Source organism: Pinus tabuliformis, chromosome 1_2 (genome assembly GCF_031772625.1).
Source record: "Pinus tabuliformis cultivar Carrire ecotype Pingquan chromosome 1_2, CPIR1, whole genome shotgun sequence".
In the NCBI taxonomy this organism is placed as follows: Eukaryota; Viridiplantae; Streptophyta; class Pinopsida; order Pinales; family Pinaceae; genus Pinus; species Pinus tabuliformis.
In genome coordinates this window covers 655,234,963-655,248,300 of record NC_142298.1, presented here as the reverse complement: position 1 = coordinate 655,248,300, position 13,338 = coordinate 655,234,963, and the positions used below count along the sequence as shown (strand labels likewise).

Here is a 13,338-nt window from a genome sequence, read left to right as displayed (position 1 = left end):
AGATGCAAGCATAGTTAAAACAACACGTCGAGTTGTTGCCATGACCATCGGAGGTTGTGAACATGGAGTACTGAGTCAACATTTCCATGGGATATGCCATCGAATCATCGGGAACAAGTAAGGAGTAGGTCCAATTCACGTGGAAAACAATGTATGACTATGTGGCATGGGGTTACTGCTGAAAGTAGTTCACATGGCTGCGGGTTGCCATAACACTTGACTTCCACACCAATAAGAGTTGAGTTATGATATGGTCTTTCACCGAGTTATATGATAAAACTTTGGATTATTATTGTAACAAAAGCCACCGATCCAATCTATATGCACCATGAATAAACCTTAGGATAAGGCATTACATCAATTTGTGGAGGATATTGTATTTGATTCAACCTTTGTAAATCATATGCATTATATGGTTATACCATACTAAAATGAAATTTGATAAAGTTAATAGTTGTTATAACTATAACACTAAGTGTAATTTTGTTATTGCACCGAGTATAGGTTTGTCCACCTAATTAAAACAACTTTCCATGTATATCCTGGTGGGTTCGAATTTGGAACCTGGCCGAGGCATTATAAAAGGATTACCATTGCACCACTGCAGAGGGGGAATTGAACAATGAGCTCCAGAATAGAGTCATATTGGTGCCTGCAATGTTCATTTGAGCATATCTCCATCAACCTTGGGCATTTTTGCGAATGGAGACAAGCGTTGGAAAGTTGACATAGATGCCTCCTTTTTTACAGTCACCAACAGTGATTGTGTGCATAGTTCAGTTGGGTGTAACTCTATGTAAAGAAGCAATTTGAAGCCATTTCAGAGGCAAGAAGTTGTCAAGTTAGTTTTTGGCTTTTCGAAAGCATTCGAAAGCTTATTTAGAAACTCGAAGAGCTGAAACGGGGGTTTTGACACGTTCAAGATTAAACAACAGTACTTGTTCATCAGTAGCAGTAGTGAAGTCCGCAGAAGTCTGTACCTGAATTGTGTCTCACTTAGACAAGTGGAGACGAGGTAAATAATCAATGTATTGATGAAACTCGAATTCTCGATTTCAGTAGAGGTCAGAGTCATTGTTAGAGACTCTATGTTTTTGCTATAAATGGCAAGTCCTTTGTAGAATGTCAAGTGAAATTGCGAGAGTTACCTAAAGGAAAACATTTCCATACTAGGGAAATAGCTACAATTGTATCAACAATTTTCATCTACCTCTTCTTATTCACTGAAATACGAGCGGCCTAGCCTTTTAGAGGTAGCCCAAGGGGGGTGAACTTTGTCAACAATCTTAGTGTCTTTCTATTTGACATTGCATGCTTATGTGTGTCATGTCCTTTTTGGATAACTTGTTCAGATGTATTAAATTATTGTTTTGAAAGGCCCATTTAAAACTTGCCAAGTGTCAGGTAGCGATCTAATTCTACAATTTCAGATCAACTATAGTTTTCTTTTGTAGCGCAAGTTAGTAGGTAAGGCTCCCTACCTGGTTTGTGTTGTGAATTCATTTATTTCTTAGTTAGATTATCTAATTAGATAATTTGTATTTCTATTTATCTATAGATTAATATTTTAATTCTCTGTAATTTTAGTTCTTGAACTTTCATACGTTCTTTATTGCAAAAGTGTGGATTCCCTATAGAGGTTAGGCACTGAAGGTTGATGAACAAAAGTGATTTTTAAGGAATTGCAAAACTATTTGATGCTTATGCAAAACAAAGTATTGTGATCAGAGATCATAAAATTGTTTTGTAAATGTAACCCTAGTGATCACACAAGCCTGTAGCTTTTTACTTTCTTCTTGATTGAATTTTATCTTTCAAGTGTAAAGTGTGGATTTCCCCCTGCAAAAATTAGGCATTGAAGGTTGAAGAATGAAAGTGCTTCATAATTAATCATAGAATCATTTTATGACAAACAAAGGAATATGATTGGATTCCACAAAGTTGTCTTGAAAACATAAGCTTATTGATGCAAAAAATCTTTATATCCCTTTAATTTCCAGTCTGATAGTTCATTTTATTGCCAATGCATGCCTTGGAGCATTAGATTGTAAAAGTTCTTTCATAGCTTGAGAATAATTTATGTACTAGTTCCACATATACAATGTTGGTGTTTAAAAGTTTATGACCATAGATTGACAATTAAATATAATGGAATTTAAGTAGCTAAATTTCTTAACAATAACCTTCTCAAACTAAAGAAGGTTGTATACAATAAATTTTGAGCAACCTCCTCAAATTAAAATAGGTTACTATAATGTAAAGTTCCTCAAATTTGATGTGGAATCTAGGAACCCTCTCCAAATTTAACAATAAGGGGTGACACCAAATCTATTTTAAATATCCTTCTCAAAAGTCAATTTTGAACAACCTCGTTAAACACATTTTATGTGGATAAACTTTCAAAAATCTAGGAAACCCTTCAAATTTGAGGACATGATCTTAATATGAGGCATGTCTATCATAATAAACACATTTTAATTGAGAAAAAATTACAAAATGACTCATTCTTCCTATCGATTTCAAAAAATCTCAAGAATTTTACACAATCCTCTCAAATTTGAGGAAAATTTCTATAGTATGCCTACCGTATATTATTAGACATATTATCATAATGTAATAAATAAATATCGTGTGATAATTGTTCTATAGCTAATCATTAAAACATATTAATGATTACATTATATAATAATTGTCATATGCCTATTGTTATATAATATTTGTTTATTATATTATAATCATAAATCTAATAAGATATATAAAGTATATTACACTTTTATAGAGAATAAAAAAATGACCAATAGTTAAGAACCTATGTTTTTTCCTAAAAAGACAAAGATTCAAATATAAAGGGTTTTTCCATAAACAAGTATCTCATACAACAATTTTGGTTCCAAACTTGCTATGACTTTAAAATTAATTATTATTATTATTGGTTGAAAAACTGTGAAAGATGTAAAACTAAATTTTCCTTTAATTGAAGAGAGTTATATTCTTGAACTTAAGTGTAGAATTTTGCGTATTTAAAATAATGAATAATATATGTATATATATTTAAAGATCAATATTTTTCATACATTTGTAAGGAAATATAGAAAAGAGTATTCTCTATGATAAAATATAGATTCATTTTAACCCGAAATCTATCAACTATGTTAATTTCTTTTAGAGGGTAGTGTACATTTTTTCATTGTTTAATTGCACCTTTTTTAATGTATAAATCTAATAAATGCCTTGAAAATTTGGTTAAGCACTTGAATTATGTAGAGTGCACAACTTAATCTTACAATTCCAACAAATTTTTACTACATTTCAAATCACTGAAAAATATACCCCAAAGGAGCCAACATGTAGAATAGTAAGACTAATTAAAATGTTTTAACCATTTTTTTTATTGATATATTTGATTTAAAACTCAATTTTTTTATTTATTATTAATAGTTTTTAAATGCCACATTAATTTTATATTAAGAATTGAACAAATTTTATGTCTCTTTTATTATTCTTATTAAGAAATAAGTAGTTTTTTCTTTATTTCAATTATTTATTTTCTTTATACATTTAAATAATTTACCTAAATCTTATATTGAAATATCTTTGTGAAGTATACTGATTGTATATCTTCAACACTCAATGAAATATTTTTACCACAATTTTTGAGCTATAATGTCAATAATAAATCGAGCTAGCATAGTGAAAATAGGATTATTAATATTTTTATTTTTATTTTTTAATTATAATTAACCAAATGGATATATTCACTTTTATTTTTAATTATAGTTGGCATTTTTTTATTTGAAAAATATTTTATTTTACTTCTAAAAGATACATGTGTCAACTCGATACACATAAATGGGCTTCTGAGCTTAATATTATTATTTTTTACTTTTAGTTACTTTTATTAGTTTGATATAAAGTTATATTATTTCAAATGAACATTGAAATACTTTATGTATGGTTGAGAGTAAGAATGAAATATTCTTACACATCTTTTGAGTAGTAATAATGCATTTAATTAAAACTAATGGCTAACTCTATATATATATCTTTTTTTGTTTTTAATTATAGTGAACATTTAAAAAAAATGAATTTTGTTTAAAAAAATTCAACTAAAAAGTTTAACATTGAACACATTTAAGTTATTAACTTTCTAAGAAATTAGAAAAAAAATAAATTATAAAAATTTAATATTCAATTTTTTTATAAATTTTCAAATATAAAAACCTTTTAATAAAATTTCTAAAATAATTATTAACATATTAATAATAATTAAATTTATAAATAATACTAATGTTATTTTCAAATATGACTTTTCCATAAATCTAAACTAATCATTCTTTAAATTTTAAATAAAAAATTCCAATAATTAAATGTAAATTGGATTCACATGAGCCAGTGCGGAAGCCAACCACTCAATCCAGTATGATATTTTTTTTTACCCAAAATTACAGTGTGTTAAACATTTCGCTATGCAGTTATTTCTTTGCACGTGCTAGGACACGCGGCTGCAACTCCTTAGGTTGAATTGAATTCCCTATCTTGAGTTTTCCACTAGACGACCCGAGACAATGATCACATTTATACATCATCAGGTTTTCCAACCATAAGCAATTCCGATGAAGAGGTTAACGTCCATTCCTGCCAAAACAACCAGGTAAGTAAGTTTGGGAATCTGCAATCCGGATAAGGGTTGCCGAAACAGAGAACGGAAAAGCGCAGTAGGTAAAAAAAAAACTACACCAATATCCTAAATTATAAAAGAGAATACCCAAATATATTGGAAAGGTAGAAATTGAGAACTGAAAAACGCAGCAGTAAAAAAAGTTACAACAATATCATAATTATAAAATAATAATACTGAGTTAAAAGATTGGTAATGATAAAACAATAATACTGAGTTAAAAGATTGGTAATTAAAAGATCGGTTTAATGAATAGAAATTAAAAGATTGGTTAAAGCTAAGTTTGAACACAACAGTCCAAAAACTCAAGCATAAAACTCAGGAATGCCCTAGTCATTATATAGGGGCGCCTCTCAGTGATTGTGATGAATGAAGAATGAGAGGAGGAAATTCACATACAAAGAGGAGGTGATAGTAATTTTTGCAATCCAGTGCGAAAACAACAGTAGGGTGATCTAATGGATTGTTGGTAATTTTATGTTTTTTTTAATTTGTTTTGTCTATCTCTGTTTGGTCAATCAGAGAAAGGCTATTTTTATGTAACCATACAAATCATTTTCTCTGTTCAATCTACAGTGTAATCATGGGTGTTCTTTCTCTCTCAAGCTCTGCATTGTAAAATTGTCTGTCTTATGGAGCGCTCCATAAATGTTCTGTTCTGTTCTATGTAGTGTTGTATGCATCAATGTACTGTATAGTGTTGTGGTTGTGTCTTGTGTAGTGTATAAATGTTTGTTTTGTGTGTCTGTTGATTGAGAGAGAAAGTCCACGCATAGGAGAATATGAACTGGTGGTTGAAGGGCCAACTTCATCAACAAATAATGCATCCAGAGTGAATTGGTATTCATGGCAATATTTTCTTGAATTATTTTTATATTCATTCTAGGCCCTTCTTATGTTTCCTTTTCTGATGAGTTGGAATTTTATATACAGGAGCTGGAGTAGCGTTTCCAGTGCTTTTGTAGCAGAGAATGAGGATTTTCCAGCGCCCATCAGTTTGCAGAGTTTCAATAGAAAATGAAAATTTCCTAAAAAGCAAGGTTAGTACGGCCTTGTTCTCCTCTGTTTCATGGTTTGTGTTTATTTCTAAATTCTGAGACGAAGGCTAACATGTAATCTATTTAGTACAAAGTATTAAAAATTATATAATAAAAGGTGTACAATTATTTATAAAATATGCATTAGAAACGATTTTATAAGATGTACATTCTTTATTAGTAAATTTTATAAGATATTTCTAGAGTATGTACAAGACCTAACGCACACCATAGTTGTTTTAAAAAACTACATTTATCCGGTGCTTTCTCCCACTGTCCTCACTGCCTTGGTGCTTTTGGTGATAAAATCGAGGAGAAGACCGCTAAAATCTCTAGAGAGCATCTGTGGTCATCCTTGACATTTCTGTTTGTGAATATTTTTCCATTTTGATTTAGAAAATCTACCCACAGAGTGCATCTCTGTCATCCCTTCTATATGGAATTTCAGTTAGGATTTTTCGTGTTCAAATTATTTAGTTCTTCCTTCAAGCGAGAACCGTTTGAATTTAATACCCTGAACTTTCAACATTGGTGTATATTATGTTCATCAACCCCTGCTCTGCAACGATACTCATCATCTGTTGATCGCTGTGTTTCCAAGTCCTCATCGATGTGTTCAAAGCCGATCTGCAACGATACTCATCATCTGTTTGATCGATGTGTTTCCAAGTCCTCATCGATGTGTTCAAAGCCGATATAACTGGTTAGTAGTCAATGAATTGTTAAGAAAGCAGGGTGAAATTCCTTTTCATGGCGTTTTCTCCACACTCATGTTAATTCATTAAGAAAGCAGGGTGAAATTCCTTTTGATGGCGTTTTCTCCACACTCATGTTGGTCTGGTCTTATTATTGTTATTTATGATGCATTTGAATCATACGGTTAACAAAATCTCTGCGTTATTATTGTTATTTATTATTTATGATGCATCTGAATCTCTCAACATTTTGGAATAACTGCAAGAAATTGTGTGGTAATTTCCTCTACTTAGCCCTAGTACATAATACAAGTTACGTTGCAATCGGCATTAAATCACATCTCAACTCTTCTTATATAAATTCTACTTAAGGTTGATAGAGTTAGTTGGAATGGTAAACTGCCAGCAGAATTTATAGATACAAAATCGTTCTCGGGTTTCCAACAGAGAGTGGCGCGGCCTCTAAAACTTCTTCCCGTCGCACGACTTTTCATTGCATACGTAAACGTGTACCGTTGTGTTGTGTTAGAAGTTTCCAGAGTCACATCTGCGTGTACCGTTGCTTTGGAAGTTTCTAGAGTCACAGCTGCTCCTAACGAGTCTGCTTACACTCTTTATTTGCTCCATAAAGAGCAAATACAGTACCAATTAGCCACATAGGAATCTTAGAAACTAACACTGGCTAACGCCCGAGGGCAGCCAAGATATGCATCATACATGACATAATTGACCGACTGATTGAAGAGTTTGCCAGGGATGGTAATAGCAACATGACATAATTGACCGACTGATTGAAGAGTTTGCCAGGGATGGTACTAGCAACAGTTGTAATAGTTGAGGACTTTATATGTATATGTTTTATCTATTAAACCAAATTTTGTTTCAATATATGTTTTCAGGGCTTCATATGTGTATGTTTTTCCTATTAAACCAAATTTTGTTTCAATAAATCATTTTACATTTTTTCAATGTTTTAAACATCTTCTCCACATGCACACAAATACCAGTCACTTTTATATTTCACATACATTACTTACCATTTTTTCAATGTTTTAAACAACTTCCCCACATGCACACAAATGTAAAAACCAATCTTATTGACATAAATTATATAACATTTATAGCCTAAATTTATTTATATTTTTTGGGTTTTTTTTTTTTAAGATTTTGAATTGGCTTTGATTTTTTTTATTTGTTTAATTATATGTTTTTATTATAAGTATGTTATTATGATATTTATATTATATTTTTTCCTTCTTTTCATATATATATATATATATATATTTATATATATTTATATATATTTATATATATATAATTTAATATTTTTATTGATATTTTTATAAATTTAAATTAAATATTAATATATTATTTAGAGTGTTTGTGTTTGTAATGTTTAAATGTTTTTATTATTTATTTGTATAAATTTACTATATTTAAATATTTGTGTATTGGTTTTATTATTTATATATAATAAATATATTTCAAAGGCTTATATATATATATATATGAATATGTTCTTTATGTGTATATAAATTTATTCTTTGTTACATTTGTATGTGTTTTGTTTACTTGTATTCTTGGTATGTGTATGAATATATTCTTTGCGACATCTGTATGTGTCTTGTTTACTTGTATTATTTGTATTTGTATGTGTCTTGTTTACATGTATTCCTTGTATGTGTATGAATGTATTCTTTGTTGTATTTGTATGAGTATTATTCACTTGTTTCTAGATATGTGTATGAATGTATTCTTTGCTGCATTTGTATGTGCATGAATATGTTCTTTATGTGTATATAAATCTATTATTTGCTACACTCTTGTTTACTTGTATTCTTGGTATGTATATGAATATATTCTTTGCTACATCTATATGTGTCTTGTCTACTTGTATTATTTGTATTTGTATGTGTCTTGTTTACTTGTATTCCTTGTATGTGTATGAATGTATTCTTCATGTGTGTATGAATCTATTCTTTGCTACACTTGTATGTGTCTTGCATAATTGTATTCTTTGTATGTATGTGTCTTGTTTACTTGCATTCTTTGTATGTGTATGAATTTATTATTCGTGTTTGTATAAATATATTATTTGGTACACTTGTATGTGTCTTGCATAATTGTATTATTTCTATGTGTATGAATCTATTTTTTATGTGTCTATGAATCTTTCTTTGTTATATTTGTATATATATTATTTGTAGATATATGAATGTAATTTGTGTGAATATATATATATATATATATATATATATATGATTATAAATATACTATCATTATTTCTATAGATAAATATATTATTTAGAACATTAACTTGTAAATACATTAGTTTAAAAATTTGTGAAAATATTATTATTATTATTATTTATTTTAATTTTTTTTTTAATCAATTTTTTATGATTTTGTTTTTAACTTTTGATTTTTTCCTATCAAAATTTGAAAGATTCATATTATTAATTTATCATTTTTAAAATGAAAAATAATGTACATATTAAAGAAGTACATAATATTAGCTTTCCAAGTACAACGTAATTAATGATTATCATGTTATAAATATTATGCAAACCATGAGACTCAAGGTTCAAATCCCCTACAAAAGAAGAAACAATAACATGACATTCCTAATAACATCAGTTTGTAAAAACACATATCAATTAATTATTTAATATTAAAATCAATACAATAAATAAATTTTATTAATTTTATTTAAATCCACATATCACTTAAAACCATTTTCATAAACTTAAACTTATAAACATAGGATAAGAATCTTAAGAATAAGAGTATTTATTTTTGAATGATCGATTTTGCTACAACGGCAATTTCACTTATTTAAATTTTAAATATTTAGGATGAGTTTACAAAATATGTATATTTGTTTTAAGATATATATATATCTATATATATATAATATATATATATATATATATATATATATATATATATACTTGAATTGAGGTTTTTGTGATCCATATCAATTTAATGAGAGATTTTTCGGCGTAAATTTCATGATATTTCATTTGTCGACGCGTTTCGAACCAACGAGTGTGGTTCATCGTCAGGACAAGTTGAAGAATCAGATCAAGCTATGCATGTTAAATAGTCAGAGCAAAACCTCCAACGGTTATAATTCTTGACCAGGCAACGGCTATATTGACCAACGGCTAAATTTGACTAGGGATCAGTTAGCATGACTAGGGACATAAAAATAAGTTAATTTAATATATTAATTTGGAAGTTAGTTATAATAAGTCAGAGGGATGCATGACATCTTCTAAATGGTTATTAAGTTATTATTATTGGTATTACATATATTTATAATAACAAGAAAGTAATGGTGTATATATATATAAAAAGTGGATTTTAATGGTTATTAAGTGAATAGTTAGTTATAAGAGGTATGACCTTTAAAAAATAATAATAATTTTTAATATTCGTATTGAAATTAATTGTTTAACTAATTGTTAAATAAATTATCCATATTTAATTAATTGTTTATATGAATATACCTAAAGGTTTTAAATACTTTATATATATATATATATATATATATATATATATATATATATATTATAAAATTAATTCTATTAAGATAAAAGTTAGTTATAAAAAGTATTAATAGTTTAAGAATAATAATATTAAGAATAAAAATAATTTAAACATTCAGATATAATTAATTGTATATCTAATTGTTAAATTAACTTATTATTATATAAGTAATTATATTTTCTATTAGTTAAAATTATTAGCATAAGCCAAAAAACAAGGGAGAGGGGCCGGGGGGGAGCGAAGGGAAGAAAACGACTAGGAAGAGAGTGTTGGGATCCAGCAACTACTGATCTTCCAACCATCCTCTCTATTGAGATTGCTTGGCCTTTTTTCAATCTCAAGGGCTTCCCTAAATTTCCGATGATGGAATTGCGAAACTCTAGCAATAACACTAGCCTCCTCAATACAAACATGATGCTTGGTTTTTTCTGCATGCTCTGCTAAAGTGGAAGACTTGGTTCTCCTATGTTTAAGGTCAGTTGCGTGCTCACTAATCCTTTGATTAATGGAGCGACCAGTCTCACCAATATAGGGGGTCCCACAGGAACAAGGGATAATATAAACCCCTTTCATATCTTTAGGGTCAATAGGATCCTTCACTGATCTGAGGGACTTACGAATGGTGTTAAGGGGCCTAAAGGTCACGGGGACATTATGTGTCTTAAGAATCCTTGCAATCTTATCAGTGGTCCCCTGAACAAACGGAAGATGGGCACCTGGAATCCTCTCCTTCGGTTCTCTTTTAGTTAGAGAATTCTTGGCAGCTTTGAGGAAAGCTTTCTAACCCATGTATCTACTATAACCATTTTCAACGAAGACATCAAGGAAATAAGATTTTTCCTTTTCAAAGATCTTTTTATCCAAGATCCTTACGGCACGAGTAGCAAGGGTATTGAGAACACCCATCTTCTGAGCTTGGAAATGGTGGGAACTAGCATGAAGATACTGCTCCATATGTGTTTTCTTTCAAAACACCTGGTGGGAGAGGGAACCATCATTATTCTTAGAAATAAGAATATCAAGGAAAGGGAGGCAACCATCGACTTCTTGTTCCTTAGTGAACTTAATGGCCAAGGATTGATTGTTGAGATGATCGAAGAAGAGATCTAACTCCTCTTGGCCGTGAGACCAGATGACATTGGTGTCATCTACATACCTTTTCCAAAGCTTGGGCAGGAGGCGAGCTGAGTTTAGAGCCTTGGATTCAAAATCTTCCATAAAAAGATTAGCAACGACAGGGGATAGGGGTGAGCCCATGGAAACCCCACACGTTTTCTCAAAGAATTCACCCTCAAAATTGAAAAAGGTGGAAGTGAGGCAAATCTCAACTAACCGAGTGGTGTCAGGATCTGTTAGGTGGTTGATTACCTCCATGGCCTCATTTATAGGGATGCAAGTGTACAAGGAAACTACATCAAAACTAACAAGAATGTCCCCAGGGTCAAGCTTAATGTCCTTGAGCTCATCAATAAAGGAAGCAGAGTCTTTTACGAAGGACTCCGTACGGCCAACCAAGGGCTTAAGCCTTAACGCAAGGAACTTAGCAAGAAGGTATGTAGGACCTCCAATGGTGTTGACAATAGGCCTTAAGGGAGCTCCTTCCTTATGAATTTTAGGGAGTCCATAGATCCTAGGAGTGATAGGGTTGCTCTCAATAAGCTTATGGTGAAGGGAACTCACTAAGCTACTAGATTTAATGGCAAGAGCCACATTCCTAGAAATCTTTTTCAATGGGTTTTTGGGAAGTTTTTTATAGCTTCCACTATTATGAAGATGATCCAACATCTTATTGCGATAATCTACCTGTTAAAAATGACGGCAACACCACCTTTGTCGACTTTTAGAACAACGATATCTTTGTTCTGGTTTAAGGATCTGAGGGCTACAGATTCTTCCTTGCTAAGGTTGCTCTTAGGGGGCTTTTCCCTTCTCAAGACAACAACACAATCCTGCCTAATAGTGTTCTTAACTCTATCAGGTAAACCTCTGATCCCAAACTCTATATCACAAATGATATCATCAACAAGGATCTTCTTGGGGGCTAAGGAAAAATTTAATCCTTTACCCAAAACTTTAAAAACTGAAGGGGGAAAGGAGAAACTAGATAAATTGATAACCTTGTTATTAATATGAGAAGGAGGGGGAAGATTACTAATATTATTGGTACTATGACTTAAATTATTATTATCAATATTCTTATTCTCATTAATAAAGTTATTTTTCATAGAACTATAAATGTTTGTATTAATAAATAATGCATCCTTTTTGTTATTGTCATCATTATTCTTATTATCATTAATATCAACCTTAATACTATTACTATTACTTTTATTATTATTATTGGTATTAATAAAATAATTATAATAATAATTATTATTATTATTATTATTATTAGAGTATGCCGTAAAACTGCTTCTGTTTGGCTAAGAGCTCGTCTTCCTCGGACGTAAGGAAACAGGTTAACGGCCCAAGACCCAGAGGCATCTGGCAGGAGTGAGAGCCTGCTCCCGATTACGGACCACCAGCAGGGTTATGCCAGGTGGCGTGGTTTTCCTATTTAACAGTGATGAGTCAACCCAGCATTCGCGGATAGCAGCCAGAGATGGCTGTCCTCACTGTTGGTTAGACACCTGAGTTGATAGGTTTTACCACCTTCCGAAGAAAAAAAAAAAAAAAAAACACGTTATATTATTATTATTAAACTCAGAGGGCCGAGTAAGGATGGTACCTGCACCGTCTACGTAACTCCGGCCGGACAAACAAGCTACCTGCATCGAGTCACCATTCCGTATTGGAGAGGTGGAGCTTTCATCATGCATTAGCATCGAAAAAATCGTCGGACCTGAAACAATACCGGATGGACAAGAACCAGAAGCTGGTAACCCATCCTCCCGCAATGAGAGAGAACCACCCACAGCAACGGTGCTATCCTGTAAACCATTAAGCTGATTCTTGCAGAGACTCGCTTTTCGCCCTCGTACAGCGGTGATAGGAGAAGAACACACATTAACGCTGGGCTCCAGGGCAGCGTAACACCCTCTACGCATATACCCGGAAGAGGAAGACCCGAAGGAATGTTATCACTGAGATTAGTTCCGCGCCTTGGTACAGCCGGAATGGGAGAAGCACATGACGAATTGCAGGGAACGAGGGCAGTGATCACCTTATGCTCCTAGTCATGCTAACTGATACCACTGAAATTTAGCTATTGGTCACTATAGTCGTTGTCTCGTTAAGAATTATAACCGTTGGAGGTTCTACTCTGACTATTTAACATGCATGGTTTATCTGATTCTTCAACTTGTCGATAAATCACACTCGTCGTTGGTTCGAAACGCATCAACAAATGAAATATCATGTAATTTACACCGAAGTT

General features: G+C 31.4%; 1 pseudogene; it reads right to left on the bottom strand.

Moving 5' to 3' along the window:
- Positions 1-13,009, bottom strand: part of LOC149207380 (glutamate synthase 1 [NADH], chloroplastic-like) — a 130,168-nt pseudogene extending 117,159 nt beyond the window's left edge.
- Positions 13,010-13,338: the final 329 nt, after the last annotated feature.